We start from the raw sequence: 13,114 nt of genomic DNA, 5'->3' as shown, positions 1-13,114 counted from the left end.
AATTTCTTTGCCAGCGGTTCTGAACACCTTTCAATCCCTGCAGAGCCTTAACACTAAGGCCTCATCACGAGTTGGGCGGTAATGTCGGCGCTATTAGCGTCAGCGCTAATAGCCCTACCGCCAAATCACGGGCTTGGCGGAAGGGTTATTTCCCATTCCGCATTGGGCTCATTCGGGAATTCCTCATTCCCCATTGGGCCCAATGGGGAAAATTCACGCTATTACTGCCGGTGGATTTCCCTCCGGCGGTAATAGTACCGAAAATCTGCAATTTTGCAGTGGATTTCCCCCCAGATCAGAGCTGGGTCAAAATCTGCCGAAGCCATGATCTGGCGGACCCTTAAATGCGGCGGTAATAGCACTACCTCTGCATTTAAGGGTTACCGCCAGACTCGTGATGAGGCCCTTAGGATGGTCCTTGATATATGACTTTCAATTCTCCTGTTTCTTTTCTTCTTATTCATCCCTCCTTGTCTTCTTATTCAGTCCTTTCACTGGTTAACAATGAATGTATTCTTATTGAAATTGCATTGAATATATCATTATTTATGCTAGCCAAACGTTTTTTTGCCAAATCCCATATATATATATATATATATATATATATATATATATATATATATATATATATGTATATATATATATATATATATATATTTAACACGGCCACGTTAGTGGCCGTGTAGTTATGGTTAAGTTGCTGTTTCCATTGGAAGAGCACTTTTTGGGCGTCTTAGAACTCTGCTCCCCCTGGACGAATCCACACCAAACTTTGCGAAGAAAGTGTATGGTCCGCTGTGAATTCTTTGCTAATTTTGGTGATGTTTGGTCCAGCGGGGGAAAAGTTATAGGGGGGTCCCAAAACGTCTTTTTTTTCCCATGGACTGAATGTGGGAAAAACTTTGAGCACATCTACAGCCCAAACAGCTGGATGGATTGTCACCAAATTTGCGGCAGGAGCTTGGTCCCGAAAGCGTGCTTTTTTAAATTTGGTGCCAATCCATCCGGTAGTTTTCTTTAAAACGACCAAAAAGTACCTCTGAAAAAATTTGTGATATCTATGTCCACTCCGCAGACCCACACTTCCCTATTCGCTCCACGGACAAGATAAGGAATGGCTAATCCGTAGCGTCATGTTCGCGGCCATGTGGCACGTTCACTGATTGGATGTTGAAAGGCGTGAAGTGCGTCAGATTCTGTCGCTGCGCCCGCCATCTTTCATTCGTGTTTTGGTGTACGCGGACATCGCCGCTAACACATATAAACAACACACCATTGCACTTCTTAACCGAGGCAGGCACCTGCACTGTTTGATGGAAACAGCGGTTCTGTAAGTGTATGGGAGTAGCAGTTCTCATGCATTCATTCAGATATGTTGTTGCAAAGTCAGAATGTATTTTCATTCTGAGTGAAGGTCACTTGGTTTGCTTTTTTCGTTGCGAGTTCAGTAGGCACACGTATCCGACTGAACCCATAAGGGTCCATTTTGTTTTTTACCTTGAGCGAAAGGGAATATTCAGTAAGAATGCATGGAGTGCAAGTTTGGAAAAAATACCGTTTGATAAGGTTAGCATTCAAAACATTTGTAAGAGACATGTAATATCAGTTGAAGAAGATTCTTTGCTGCAAGTACATCAATGTCTGGGTTTAACGAAGACAATGGAGACGGTAAATATTGTGTAAGTTTACTTTTGACGACTCTACACCGGAACGAGTTTTAATTTTTTATTACCAGAACAATAATTTTGCCATTGTAACTGAGGTACTATCTTTCTGTGTAGTTGTCTTTTTTATTAAACTTATGGAGAGTGCAGATTCTCGCAGTTTGTAGGCTATCACTAGGTTCATCCCTGTTCAATGCTATTATTTCTTTAAAATGTCATGTATGACCACATCGATTTGTGTATCAGTTTCCACGTTCTTTTTGTCATTTTTGAAATTGTTTGGTAAAGGTTGGGTATTGATACGTATTTTCTGTTACGTTTTCCGAACAGCTACATTCTGCCGTACTGTGATTGCCATGGATTCCAGATGCCAAGTGATGTGTTCTTTTCACTCCAGATGCACGTACTCGTGACCGGCTGCCTAACCGTCACTGTATTGTGACCGGCCCGGCCCCATTTGTCCATACACTGGAGTGGCTATTAGGAGTAAGGTGACATCTTTTATGGTGGTGTAGGCCAAAGTTCATGCCAATGTATTGGAAATCACTGTGCGACCGAAGCAGTTGCTTTATCGAAAGTGAATACTTTGTGTATGCGAAAAGATCAACGTGTGCCTCACGATTATCTTTTTCGATGACGACCGAACAAACAAAGTTAATATTTGATTGAAAATGGGAATAGTCCAATGGCCTCGCACAGTTTATTGTGAAATTAAAGTACTTTACAAATTCTAAAATTGTTAATATTTTCCTTTAAAAAACGGTTTATTATTTCAAAATGTAAAGTGCTACGTTGTATGTCGCTGTGTGTTCATTTGTAGGTTCTGCGTCACGGCACGTAGGTGCTTATGGGCGCATTTGGCTATGCTGGAGAGGAACGTCATCCCAAAAAGTGTAAAATACCATTAGGGTTAGTTATCTGACAAGATGTGGGAGTGTTTTTCGTATTACAGAAGTGTCGTAATGTAGTTAAAAAAAAGTAGTGGTATACGTTTACTGACTGAGGGGTAGGCTGCAGCCATGGGGAGTGGGCAGAATGCCAGGGTCATGGTATAAGGTCATAATCCGCACAATGTGGCTACTGGCCATGACCAGAAGGGAGAAAATATAGGATTACAGTGGCCATGTCCACCTGGGACTGGCTTTGTGGTAAAGTTGTTCGACATTACGATACATTTGAAAGGGAGGAAAAAAGTGCTGGTGGTAATATGTTAACAGCGTTTCCTTTTTGCTTTTTGCAGGCTGCCATGGAAAGCGAAGAGGGGTAATGTATGGAACAACCGCCTTCCCTTTCTAAGGTGGCCATTTTGGAAAATAAATCCTCTTTTTCAGTACCACACGTTACTGCTTTGCAAATCTAGATTTTTAATGGCAAATGTTATTACGTCTGTGTCCTTTACTGAGAAATATAAAGTAGATGGAGTGTATGCGATTTAAAAAAAATATATTTTTAAACTGTGAAAGGTGGTTCTTAAAAGAACATTTATTTTGTTTACGGATGGCTTTTTTTTGGGAAGGACAGCTAAGAAGGAAAGGATCAAAGAGGCACCAAACAGTAATATGGGGGGGTAGGTGGACGGGGGAAAATGTTGTGCGTGTGTTATTTGTAAGGTAGGGGGAGTGTTTCTCATGCTCCTTCATTAGAGCAGCGGTGCTGTTTCTTGGGTAGAAGGGATGGCCTTAGCTCATGTCATTTTCAGATAACTAGTACTTTTGCTAAAAGTATGTACTGTGTACTACATTGTTAATGGTTGACTACGAATAAGTGTTCGAGCTGTGCAAGGGAAATGTTGAAGGTGGAAGTTCTAACATCAGTAAAAAATGTATTTCCACACTGTCCACGAGGTATACATCTTATTGTTAAGTGTGTACGGATTCCTGGACACGTCACCGTGCTGTGCGCCAGCATATGTTCATGTGGCATTCTCCGTAAGGTGTGCAATGAAGTCAGATGTTACTTTACATTATGGTTATGTGCTACTACTACAAACCGATCAACTTTAGCAAAAAAACTTTGTTAAAGGGATGTCATGATTAAGTTGCGCTACTAAAAAACTATGAAATTCAGTAAACAAACATTCTTTAAGGGACGTTATGGTTAAGTTGCCCTACTAAAAAGCTGTGTAATTCAGTAAAAAAAAACTTTGTTAACAGGACGTTACGGTTCGAGGTAAAACTGAAAAACCCTTGAAATTCATCAGTTATGGTAAGCTAAGCAACCATAACTCGCGTCACCACTGTGCACTGCTAGCACTAACACCCAGGACATCAAAGATGACATCGGAAATGCCATTGATGACATCACTGATGACATCACATGTACATTTACTTTGAATGAAAACTCTGTAGAAGGTATTCTTATTATAATGTTGACCAAAAAGCATCAAGGATCATTGGAATAAATATCCAGTGCTAATGAAGGCATTAAGCAATGTGTTGATATACGTAGCATTCTTTTATGAAGTTCTATGCAGTATACTAAGGTACTCATGTAGACACATAGGCATTGTGTGCAGCATACATGATGGAGGTGCAATATTCATAGGCTTGCCATGTTGAACAGTGAAATGATAACTGTTTTCTTATTAGAGTTTTGGGTACTGTGAAAAATGTGATAAGTAGGTAATGAAAACCACTTACTACATAATGGCATTATTATAGATGAAACACAAAGAGACAACATCACATACAAATATGAGTATATACACGAAAATTGAAGTAAGGAAAAAAACAGCGGTAGTAGCAGTAAGTGTTCATAACTAAATTGATTATCTTTATTTAGAGAAATGATTGCTCTGTTTCAAAGGTGCTACTTACCCTATGCATATATATCACATGATTTGACTGGACCCTAAGGAAATTACTGTAAGAACATACTTGAAGGATAAGTCTACAAATATAGTTCCTTTTATATTTTTAACTCCTGACTGTTACTGAAGAAAACCATGTGGCCTAGATATGTCATGTGTATGTACTTCTCATGAAATATGTGTATAAGGGATTCTTAATATGTTGCGAAAAAAGTGTCAAGAATCATTGCAAGAAATATACCCTAATAAGTGCATTGAACGATGCATTGATATAAATAGCATCCTATTATGGGGTTCTATCTAGTATACTAAGCTACTCATACAGAAACATAACATTGTGTGCAGCGTACAAGATGAAGGTATGATATTCGTAATGTTAATATGTTGAATAATGAAATGATAATTGTTTTCTTAATATATTTTATGTAATAAGTAGCTAATAAAACCCATGTATTACATAATTGCATTACTATAGACAAAACACAAAGACACAAGAACACATACCAATATGGGTATATACAGGGAAAGTGAAGTTAGCAAAAAAGCACAAGTAGTAGCAGAAACAATTCATAACTTAACTGATTAGTTTCATGCAAATAAATGATTGCTCTGTTTCAAAGCTGCTATTTACCCTATGTATATGTATCACTTGATGTGATTGGACCCTAAGGAAAGTAGTGTGAGTACAATGTATACAAATATGATCATATACAGGGAAAGTACAGCCATAAAAAAAAAACAACAGAACTATCAGAAAGTGCTCATAAGTCTAGTGATTATCTTTATGCACAAAAATGATTGCTGTCTTTCAAGCTTGTGTTTTCCCATATGTATATGTTTCATATGATGTGACTGTACTCTAAGGGAATTATTGTAAGAACCTACTAGAAGGATATGTCTACAAATAAAATAAAATTCTTAGTTTCTGACTGTTACTGAAGAAAACCATGTGGCCTAGATATGTCAGCAAAAGAAAAAATAGTGAACCAGACATGTGATGTCATCAGTGATGTCATCAATGACATGTGTGATGTCATCTTTGATGTCCTGGGTGTTAGTCTTAGCAGTGCACGGTGGTGGCGCGAGTTATGGTTGCTTAGCTTACCATAACTGGCGAATTTCAAGGGTTTTTCGGTTTTACTTGGAACCATAACGTCCCTTTAACAAAGTTTTTTCACTGAATTTCATAGGTTTTTAGTAGCGCAACTTAACCATAACGTCCCTTTAACAAAGTTTTTTCACTGAATTTCATAGTTTTTTAGTAGCACAACTTAACAATAATGACTTTGACTTTATATACTTGTCATATGGAACTGACTAGCTCTCTTCTTATGAACTTGATGTCCCGAACTTATTTAATGTTCGCGGACATGTTCGGAGAACAGTACCACTACCTAAAAACTGTGGGAGGAGGGGTGGGGTATGTTTGATTGTTATATCATAATATAGGAACATTTAACAAATTCAAAAAGCAGCACACAAACACATAAGAAATGTAACCCATATATGTAACACACTAACCATTCACTTAAATACAATATGTTCTGAAATGGAATATACCACAAGAAGATAAATTGGCTTCCAACATAATTACCTCACAGACACAACAGAACTGAGAACAAGACCAGACCCACTGAATACATAGGACTTATCTTACCAGAAATAGTAAGTGTACTTCATTTTACTCATATATTTATAAACTTTCTGTATTAGATTAAAAAATATATTATCTTTTATTTTTTTCTCACAGAAATGTCTAGTACTCTGGAATGGCTAGAGGACAATTTCCCACATGAAGAAATGTCACAAGATAGTGAAACTTATGGTAAACACTTTATAATATAAACCATTTATTTATTATTTTTTTATATATATTTAACATATATATTATTTTTTTGTACAGAGCATACCAGAATAGAAAAAACTTCAGAAAACCCTGTTATGGATAACAGTCTTCACAATATAGAAGAACAAATGGATGTATTGTTGGCTAATTTTAATAATTTAAAAACTTTTGTAGAAAATCATTTCAAACCAAAAACCTCGTACCATTGCCCCACATGTACTTGTCCCTCCTCACCATATCCCAGTCAATTATCCCCAAACCCTCTCCATAATCCAAAACGTTTTGATGAGATTTCCATCCCTTCTTCACCTAATACCAATCATGTTGAAACCCCAAATTCTCCTGTTTTTGTTTCTGTTTCTGTCTCACCTTCTCTGTCATAAATTATTAATATATGTTAAATAAAGTTTAATTTTTATATTGTATTGTGAATAGTTTCCGTTTTTTTTTAAAAACAATAAAAGTGTCCGCGGACAGTGCGAGTGTTCTGAAATGTTCGTACATAAACGAAAATGGAGGTGTCCTGAAGAACACCACACCTGTTCGTACTGTTCGCTAGAAAGTTGAAACTGTTCTAAGAACACACGTGGTGTCCTGAAATGTTCGTAAAGAAACAAAAATTAAAGTGTTCTAAAGAACACTATATCTGTCCGTAATGTTCGCTATCAACTTAAAACTGTCCTAAGAACACAATTGGTGTCCTGAAATGTTCGTAAATAAACGAAAATGATGTGTCCTGAACAACAGTACAACTGTTCATAGTGTTCGCTAGCAACATGAAACTGTACTAAGAACACACGCGGTGTCCTGAATTGTTCGTAAACAAACAAAAATTGAAGTGTCCTAAAGAACACTATACCTGTCCGGTACTGTTCGCTAGCAAGTTCAAACTGTTCTAAGAATTCTATTGGTGTCCTGAAATGTTCGTACGTAAACGAAAATGGAGGTGTCCTGAAGAACACTATACCTGTTCGTAGTGTTCGCTACCCAATTGAAACTGTTCTAAGAACACAATTGGTGTCCTGAATGTTCGTACATAAACTAAATTACACGTGTCCTGAAGAACACTATATCTGTCCTTACTGTTCGCTACCAAGTTTAAACTGTTCTAAGAACACACGCGGTGTCCTGAAATGTTCGTTTCACGTGTGACGCACTTTTAATGACTTCAGAACCCGAACAGTGTCCCTAGGACATCAATGCGCATGCGCTAACCAATCTCCGTGAACTTGGTGTCCTGCGGACAGGCGCTTCCTTCGCGGACTAGTTCGCAAACAGATGATATGACCGCGCCCACGCTCATCGTGTGTCCTGAAATGCGGACACTGTTCGTGTCCCCGAACAATTTAAAAGTACATTTTCAGTTAATCCATAATATTTTTCAATAAAATCTCACCATGCCACAAGTCCCACATAGCAATCTTGAGTTTCTATATACCTTTTGAAACTTTCCGATCCTTTTTTTGTGTTCGATCTGTCCGCGGACAGTGCGCATGTCCGCGGACCGCGCACAAGCACCCCTATAAAAGACCACGCCCAAGAGCTTATTCCCATTGTGTTTCTGGCTATTCTTCAGAACGCAGTGATTTTTGCTGCCACCTGCAGACTACACCATCATCGAGATGGCATCCTTGGCTGCTGAACTGCCCCTTGGTGCTGCACCTGCTTCAGCACCACCCCCACCCCCTCCACCACCACCACCTCCCCAAGGGCCTGAAGAGGGAAACAGGAGTGAGGATGCGGAGGAGGAAGAAGAGGATAATGAGAATGAGGTAGAGGAAATCCCTACTACCCGCACTAGGCGTGAGTCTTGGGTGTGGTGGTTATTTACCATTCATGGGAATGGTCCTAAGGCTCGTGCGAACCGTGTTACCTGCAATGAGCGCAAAATGATACTCAGTCGCGGGAAGCACGGTAAGTACAGCTTTGGGACCACTACTATGAAGCGACACCTGAGGTCATTTCACTCTGGGGCTATTCGCAGGGTTGTACCTTGCGAAGAACGTAGCAGGTTGATTTCCTCTACTTCATCCTCTGTTTCTGATCCTGTCACCACAAGGACCACCTCTGTGGGACAGCGACTTTCTCAAGCTGCCTCACAGGCCATACAGAATGCTGATGACCTTTACCTTTCGAGGGTCACAGTTGTATGTATGTACTGTAACACAGTACTCTGCAGGGGGGAGCGACTTCGCAGTGCTTTTGAGACTATCGTCTCAGAGCACGAGAAGACCTGCTCACTACCCAAATAAAACCCACTCTACATGTTCCTCTCTCAGCTCGCCCTTTCTTATCCCTGTGGTTGGTGTCCCCCCTTTACCCTCCTTTACCCTCCTCTCCTAGTGTGTCGTGTCTGAAAAACCAAAAAAAATACAAAATTACAAAAATCAAAAAAAAATAAGGCTCTTTGCAGAGCCGCCTTTCCCAGTTAAAAAATAGAAGTGAAAATAAATGAAGCAGGGCTCTTTGTATTTTTTAGAAGTCCGCGGACAGTTCGAGAACATTAAAAAAAATGGGTTGCGACTCCATCACAAACATTGTCATTTTCTCTGGAAAGAAGTGGTGGCTCTGAAAAGAGCCTTTGGGTGGTGTTTGTAAGTCAAAAATTGTACATGCTTAACATCTACTTCAAAATCGTTGTTGTAATTCCAAAAAAGGTTGCAATTCATTTTGTACATTTCTCAGAAAAATCTGATTGCCAGCATAAGTAAGATGGACTCCATCTCTGCGAAAAATGTATGTACTACAAAACATAATATTTTCATTGTGAAAAGAAGACATGCCAAAATATCTTAGAAAGCCACAAACAGCCTTATTAACATTGCGCCTTGCAATTTGTGGACCAAATGAAGAAGAACGAAGCCACATTTGTCTCTGCGCAATCCGTGAAAATATCACTTGAGAATTAGGAAACATGTCCATAACCTTCCTAAGTCCTTCTTTCATAGCAAATTGCAAAAAAATTCCAGTCACATGTCCTAAACTGTTCCCTCCACAATGAATTACAATTATGTCTGGATGTTGCTCTGTCTCCAAAGTAGCACAGAGAGGTAGCAAGTCCAACCACATAATTCCACATACTCCATGCCAGTGTACTTCCACATGTGGGAATCCAAGATCTACAGCTACTCCACAGCTTTCTGCATGCACCTTCAACCAATGTATCCACAAATCTCCTACAATCCAAACAATCTGTTTTCTGAAACACACAGCCATAGCTATCTTTTGTTCTTTCAGCAAAAAGAGAATCTGAGAAAATCTCTCCTGGCACAACACACCCACCAAACTTTCCTGACCAATCCCTTTCAGTGCTTATTCTCATTTGCATGACTTCTGAACCCAAAAATCCCGGATGTAACTCCCGATGTCTGCGAACTACTGCCATGTCCGCTGACATATCGTAACATGAACAGCCCTTCTACCATTTCCACTACACTCTCTCTGCCATTCCCTCATTGGATGTACCTCAAAAATCACATGACCATGCACCAATCACATTCAAGACCTCTACATCTAACTGCATCATCATAGATCAGCACTGCAAATGTACTCTGAATCTCTCTGAGTACAAGTGTCATATCATTGGCAAGCAGCATCTACCAGAAATACTGTACAAGTCTTCAAGATTTCTACTTGCAGCTCCATGCATATCCATATGCATGAACACAAACTTCAGGTATGCATATTTTCTGTATAGTAGATGAACACATTTTCAAACAGACTTTTACCCTGTAAAATCTGTAAAATGAATTTACTGTACTTTTTTCAATTTCCTAAAATCAACTATCACTTATTAACCTTTATACTTTTTACTTTCTTTATACACACACACTCAAATCATGTTAAACTAACATTTTTTAAATGAAATATATAGACTACATATATTCAAACAAAATTGCATGCAAACACAATCTATGTTTAAACCTTTATAAAAATACTTATACAATTTCATATTTTTTGTTTTTATTTATTTATTTACTTAATTACTTTAAATTAGACATGACATTGAGGCGCTATTACCTAGAACAGTTTACTTACAGAAATAGTGGTATTCACTAATATATTATAAATTTCACAAGACATAGTAAAGATATTTTTTTTGCTACAGTTAGTCATTCAATACAATTTGTTCATTAAGAACATATCATATGTACTGAACTGAAGCAATGTATCTTATGTAAATAAATTAGTTTAATGGTTTTACAGAAGGCACTGAGGATTTCAATTAAAAAAATCAATATCTAAATTAAAAACAGTGCTATATACAAACAAAGTTACTAATTTGAAGCTTTTACAATTGCAGTGAAGACCAGTTTCCTGAAAAGAAGCAGCCGAATTCGAAGAAGAAAGAAAAACTAAGAAGTTACCTGTTAATTTAAAAAAAAAGTAAGTAAAATATCACCATAATATTTGTATTATTAATCAAATATACTAGAACATTAATACGAGCTATTTTGGTTTCTTAAAATAGAGATTTTGTACCATTTTGTCCAAAAATGTCCATGTCTTAAACAGCGATTTACAGCCAGAATGGCCCACAAATTTCTATTTTTGGACACACAAATTGTTACACCTCGGCAGGCCCAAAGGAGGATTATTGCCCTTCGTAAGGGTATGCGTCACATTGCAAATCCATTCTACGCCCACTGGCAACTACCCTGGAAAATAGTGGCTTCGGCTCACTCCGCAGCACTTTGCGGCAAGTTGGACTACGACTCCCAGCCTTCCGCCTCCCGCTGTCACCGGAGAGGCGATGATGCGTGAACCTCGGTTTCGTCCGGTTCCGCCTTTCTCCTTCCCGATTTAAACCTCAGAACCGGGCAAGACGCTGCTTCTGATTAAAGTTGCTTCCTGGTGTTAGAAGTTCCGTCTTCGATCCGACCTTACTTACCCGTGTACCAGACCTGTTTCCTCCTTCACGGACTGCCTTTGCCTGCCGCTTTGGAAAACCTTACTTACCTATGTACCAGACCTGTTTCCTCCTTCACGGACTGCCTTTGCCTGCCGCTTTGGAAAACCTTACTTACCCGTGTACCAGACCTGTTTCCTCCTTCACGGACTGCCTTTACCTGCCGCCTTGAAAATCTGTGATCACGGCATCGGTAAGACTCTTCCTGCTCATCACTTGTTAAACAATCATTTCTTGTACTCATTGTTACCTTGCCGCTGAACTCCATCACCTGCAATTCATCCCTTCCACAATCAGACTTCCATTGGACTTTCTTCAATAGTGCATTGGGACGCCTTGCAGATAGTGCACCTACCCGACTCTAGCGCGGCCCTCGTTCTGCCCGGGTTCAGTTTCCCTAACTAACCTACCTATTTGTTATTTTGCACCTCCGTTTCTTGAACACTTTGGGACATAACAGACTCAACAGTACAGCAGTGGTAAGGGTTTTTCTATGTATATGATTCTATATTTCATAGCTAATCAACCACTATAGTTAGGATAGGTTACATTCTCCTTTTTTACTTATAGGTGGTTCCGGTTGCCTTAAAACAAGGGGAGGGCATAGTTCAGGTACTACTGGAAGAAGTATCGAGGGAAAGGGATTTTTTCTTAAAGTTCCAATTGCTCACCTCTTGTTTTTCCTTTACAGCTGGGTTCTTGGCGGCGTGTCCTCCCCGCCCTTTTGAGCGATCAGTCCCTCTGCCTGGTCCTATCCAGCAGAGGGTCATATCGTTAAAAAGGTCTTTTTTCCCCTCACAGAGAGGAGGCTAGGTTGGAGGCCCCGACCTAGCTCTTCAATCAAAAGCCCAGTCTTGTGTCTTCCGGCCACCGATTTGGTTTGCTTCCGGTCCGGTGAGTAACAAAATCAGAAGCCATGGAAGAAGCGGATCCGTTGGCCACTCTAGTTCATTTGGTATCCGAACTACGGGCAGACATGACTGCCGCACATGATGCCTTACACCAACGGATTGATAATATGAGGCCCTTTCCCGCACCCCAGACTCTGGGAATTGATTCATCTGGTGTTACTGCCTCAGGTTCTGGAGCCCATTCAGCCTCCGCTTCTGGGTTCACCTCGGCCCCCGTTCTGATGGCCACCCAATTCCCATTGGCTCCTCCGGAACGTTTTATGGGTGACCCAAAGCAGTATCGGACGTTTATCAACCAATGCAAATTGCATTTTCTTTGTCGCCCTTCAGCCTTTCCCAATCCCACCACAAAGGCGGCCTTTGTCCTTTCGCACCTTGGAGGGACGGCGGCAGCCTGGGCTAATCCCTTACTTGAATCTAATAGCTATGTTTTGTATGACTGTGACGCTCTTATTACAGCCATGAATAGGGTATTTGATACCCGGTACAAGTCACAGGCCACGGATCTAGAATTCTTAAATTTACGTCAGGGTACGTCTTCCTTGTTTACTTACCTCACTAGGTTCAATCAGTTGGCAGCCGAGACGGATTGGCCCGAAGAGAAGAAATCTGCGGTATTCTACAAAGGGTTGTCTGAGGAGTTAAAAGACATCCTTGCTACCGTGCCAGTGATTCCTACCACATTCGGGGAGTTACTTGATTTGGTGTTACAAATAGACGCTAGAAGATCTGAAAGGAAGGGAGAACGGAAGAATATAACTCCAGTGCCCCTTCCCCTTGATTCTGTTACTCCTCCTTCCTCTGTTTCTTCTGAACCTATGCAGATAGGGGCAGTGCGTGGTCCATTGTCTCCTGCACAACGTGAACACCGTCGATCCAACAATTTATGTATGTACTGTGGTTCGTCTGAGCACCTACTTAAGGATTGTCCAAAAAGACCCGTTAAGAAGGCGGGAAACGCAAGAACCCGGCGAT

The 13,114-nt window shown here is 40.1% G+C and overlaps 1 long non-coding RNA gene across 1 annotated transcript in view; it reads right to left on the bottom strand.

Annotated features, from left to right (window-relative positions):
• Nucleotides 1-13,114, bottom strand: part of LOC138467788 (uncharacterized) — an 813,106-nt gene that overhangs the window by 316,728 nt on the left and 483,264 nt on the right. The window lies entirely within an intron of this gene.

This window comes from Ambystoma mexicanum, chromosome 4q, assembly GCF_040938575.1.
Source record: "Ambystoma mexicanum isolate Mex_15411 chromosome 4q, UKY_AmexF1_1, whole genome shotgun sequence".
In the NCBI taxonomy this organism is placed as follows: Eukaryota; Metazoa; Chordata; class Amphibia; order Caudata; family Ambystomatidae; genus Ambystoma; species Ambystoma mexicanum.
Note: the sequence above shows the minus strand (reverse complement) of the source record. Positions and strands in the feature narration are given on the sequence as shown.